This window comes from Lutra lutra, chromosome 3 (assembly GCF_902655055.1).
Source record: "Lutra lutra chromosome 3, mLutLut1.2, whole genome shotgun sequence".
In the NCBI taxonomy this organism is placed as follows: domain Eukaryota; kingdom Metazoa; phylum Chordata; class Mammalia; order Carnivora; family Mustelidae; genus Lutra; species Lutra lutra.
In genome coordinates, this window is record NC_062280.1 from 128,253,900 (window position 1) to 128,258,140 (window position 4,241).

Genomic DNA, 4,241 nt, shown 5'->3' on the forward strand with positions numbered 1-4,241 from the left:
ATCACCTGCTTCCTGGACTCAGACAGTGAACGCATTCCCTCGTGGAGACCAAAGCCTAGATAAGTGGCATGGCTCTGACAGAGCTGTGCTTTCTTTGCTGACACCCGATACCCTTTTCCCTGCAGAGTCTGTAAGAGAGCTCTCGTCCCCCGCAAGCAAGACCCATAGTCCTCAGCGGCTATTTCTACTATTCCCACTAACTCAGTCCTCCTTCAAGTACTAGAGAACTAGAATTCTAGAGAACTTCCAGACTCAGGAATGAATTTCCAGATAGGGAAGAAGTTTCCCTGGAATAATAATCTTCAGTTAATTTTTAAAAAAAAGATTTCCCAGTTTAGTCACTAGAAAGTCATTTCTAAATGGGAGACTTTTTTTTTTAAAGCTGTCTTCACTGATGCTTACTGTGTCCTCTAACTTCTGCCCTAGATCTAGGTGTGTCAGTCACCTTGAAACTAGCTAAAGCCTTCCTCGAGGCTGCTTTCCTTTCTGGCCTAGAATGTGGTAGGTGGTCGGTCATCAGTAGATGAACACACACAGTGGACCTGCCCTAGTCAGCATAACTGAGCAGACTCCTACTACACTTGCAAGGGGAGGGATTTTTCACCACACCCTAGATCTGATTAGAATACATTTCAGCTCCTATGACACAGTCCTATGGCATGGACTTTGAGGATAATGCCACAGTGGTTCTCAAGAATAGCCCTATATTTTACATAGTGAAGAATGGGGGACTTGAGGATTTCTTGGTTTCTATAAATTGAGGGTAGGCGTGCCATTCTGCCTAACACAGATCTTGGAGATTAAGCCATTTCTACTGGATTATATTAGAGCCATACCTGTTATTTTGTACAAAAGATGTATGGAACTGAAAGAAAAATTAGCAGTTGTCATAGTATTTAGGAAGATCCGAGAATTTAAAAAAAAGTTAATTTTTATAGTAAAAATGATACTAAAAACTAATTCCAAAGGGATTAAAATTCCTTCCTTTCTATATATACCAAACAATTAGAGCCATTACACACACAACACTTAACAGTCTATAACCTTCTGCTCATGACACAAAGGAGACTTTAAGAAATGGCTTTTTCTTGCCATTCCTATCAAAATTTAAGGAAATGTAGTTTTTTCTATATAAATTAAACAATAGTCCTCCAACCTAGTTTACATCATGCTGACCAGAGACCGATGCCAGTTTATGTCCAAAGACCTCATCCATTTCTACAAGGAGCAGCTACATTGATAATTGACTGTCAGTATTAATGATAAGAATACCTACACATGAGAGAGTTTTCATCTCATGGCCCTTGAAAATCACAAAATTAAGCAACACTGCCTGGACCAGTACTTCTTGTAGTGGAGCTCCTGCTTAGGACCACTGACTGAGCGAGCGTTCAGACGGGCTTCAGGGATCAAAGGGTAGTGTCTGGTATGGGAACAATTGAGGTCACTTGCTTCCACACACATACCATTTCACTATCGAACATATTCTTCCATAGCAGGGAGCAAGCAGAAGGTGAAGGAGGGCACAAACTTTAACTTGATCAACATTGTTAGTTGTTGGCAGTTCTGCTTGATGATTTTAATAGGAAAACAAAACCACTGAGGCTTAGAAATTTGTTATGTAAAGAGCAACACTTGTACACTTTGTGACTTCTCAGCAAAAGTTACACACTCATGTTCAGAGTAATGACAATGGCAAACATTCTCATTTTTCATAAGGTAAATATTAGATTAAAAATACTATTTAGGACCTATGTACGTATACACACACACACACACACACACACACACACACACACACACAATCTATAAATTGAAGGTAGGAGTGCCATTCTACCTTACACAGATCTTGGAGATTAAGCCATTTCTACTGGATTATATCAGAGCCATACCTGTTATTTTGTACAAAAGATGTATGGAACCGAAAGAAAAATTAGAAGTTGTCATAGTATTTAGGAAGATCCGAGAATTAAAAAAAAAAAAGTTAATTTTCATAGTAAAAATGATATGAAAAACTAATTCCAAAGGGATTAAAATTCCTTCCTTTCTATATATATCAAACAATTAGAGCCATTACACACATAACACTTAACAGTCTATAACCTTCCACTCACAACACAAGTCATCAACGTACTGTAACAGAGTGACTCCTGGGTTGGAGGTTCTGTACTCACACAAATCCTCATGTAGGGCCTTGTCAAAAATGGTGGGTGAATTCTTGAATCCTTGGGGAAGTCTTGTCCAGGTGAGCTGGCCTTGAAACCCTTTCTGTGGGTCGCACCACTCAAAAGCAAAAAGGGGCTGAGATTCCCTTGCTAAAGATATGCAGAAAAATGCATCCTTGAGATCTAAGATGGTATACACAGTTCTTTTGGGGCCCAGGAGGGAGAGTAGGGTATAGGGGTTAGGCACCGTTGGGTGGATATCTTCAACCCGTTTATTAACTTCCTGCAAGTCCTGGACGGGTCGGTACTCCCCAGTCTCAGCCTTTTTGATGGGCAGCAAAGATGTGTTCCATGGAGATTTGCAAGGAACTAGGATCCCGTCTCCTCGGAGGCGGTTAATGTGCTCTCTGATCCCTTCCTTTGCTTCCTGGGGAAGGGGGTACTGCCGAATGCGAACAGCCGTAGCCATCGCCTTTAATTGTACCACCACTGGAGGTTGTTCCTTGGCCAAGCCAGGGGGCTTCCCTTCTGCCCAGACCTGGGGAAACTCGTCCTGTAGGATTTGGAGAAGGCTCCCCCCCTTTGTCTCCTCTGGTTTTGAGACTGACTCGTAAAGGAGGTATTCTTCTACTGCTGCCATAAGCACCTGTACAGTGGGTTGTCTCAAGGTTACAGTCCTGTCTCCATCTGAGAACTGAATGCAAGCTTGTAACTTGTGGAGATCTCTTCCCATCGAGTTATATGGGACATTAGGGATGACCAAAAATCAATGTTTAACTATTCTCTAGGCCAAATTTGAAGTCCTTTCTGTTGTCCATTTATGTCTCTCTGTGCCATTTGCTCCTTGTACCCAGACTTCCTCTCCAGATACTTTTCCCATAGGTTTAATTTAAGTAATGATGAAAATTGGGCTCCCGTGTCCACCAAAAAATCAATTCATTTCCCCTCCACTTCAATTTTTACTCTGGTGGCCAACATTGTCGTCTTCCTTTGGGGGCACTCTCTGGCCCAATGTCCTTTTTCCTTACATTAAGCACACTGATCTGAATCTAAGTCTTCCCGCCTGCCTTCTCTGTGCTTAGGCGTTTCCTTCCATTTACCATCCCCTGCTGTTAAACACCTTTTCTGCTATTCCCACTAACTAAATCAGATTCTTCCCTTCAAATCCTTCAATTTCCTGGTTTCCTCCTTATATCCGGGCCTGACTGACTGGCAAAAGCAAGATTCACTGCCCTCTGATTTTTGGATGCCTCAGAGTTGATCGGGCTATACATCTTATAGGCTTCAATTAGCCTTTCTAGGAAAGCTCCTGGAGACTCATTCTTATCTTGAGTCACTGTACTAATTCTGGTTTAGTTCGAGCGCAACTTTTACTTCTGGAAATTCAGTTCCAGGATTTCAACATATCAAAGACCTGTATTTGGTCTGAAAGTGTCCCATATGAATTTCCTTTAAGGCGGAATTCATCTTACGAGAGAATTAAAACAATTACAAATGACAAAAAAACTCAGAATAGATATGGCTAAATATCAAACGATGACCCTTATCAAAACATTAAAACTTTAGGAAATGTATAGAACCTTTGGAGTAGTTACAGCATTTACCCAAACGTAACCCAAGGTTTATCATTGATTTAGCAGTACTTCCTGAGTAACTTTGCATATCAGGGGAAAACCTTATGAGTCAAAGAGATCTCATTTACAATTCTGGGCAGGCAAAGAGAAAACCATTTACATTTTCTTAGAAACATCTCAATCTCTAGTGAAGACTAAATATTAACCAATTGTGAACTGTTGCAACACCAGTTAAGCACAAAACATGTTTACCAACAGATTTCAAAAGCACAAACTCAGTTCCAGCAACCAGCATCCTAGCACTTCATCCCATTTGTCATCCAAGCAAAACTTCAAAGCTTCAGGTTACCAAAGACTCAGAAAGCTACTTTAACAATTACCCATTAAAACCCTGAGACAGACAATTAACCATCAGTTCAGTCATCTCTTTGCTAACAGACCTCATGTTCCACTTGGGCCCATTCCACTTCAGACGCCATGCTTTCCCTCCAGCAAGGGGGAG

General features: G+C 41.1%; 1 long non-coding RNA gene across 1 annotated transcript; it reads right to left on the reverse strand.

Moving 5' to 3' along the window:
• Nucleotides 1-379: 379 nt before the first annotated feature.
• LOC125096280 (uncharacterized) lies at nt 380-2,102 on the reverse strand. The gene is made up of 2 exons (XR_007126121.1): nt 1,838-2,102; nt 380-781 (listed from the first exon to the last, which is right to left on the reverse strand). It is a non-coding gene; the product is annotated as an uncharacterized LOC125096280 (long non-coding RNA).
• Between the last annotated feature and the right edge of the window lie 2,139 nt (nt 2,103-4,241).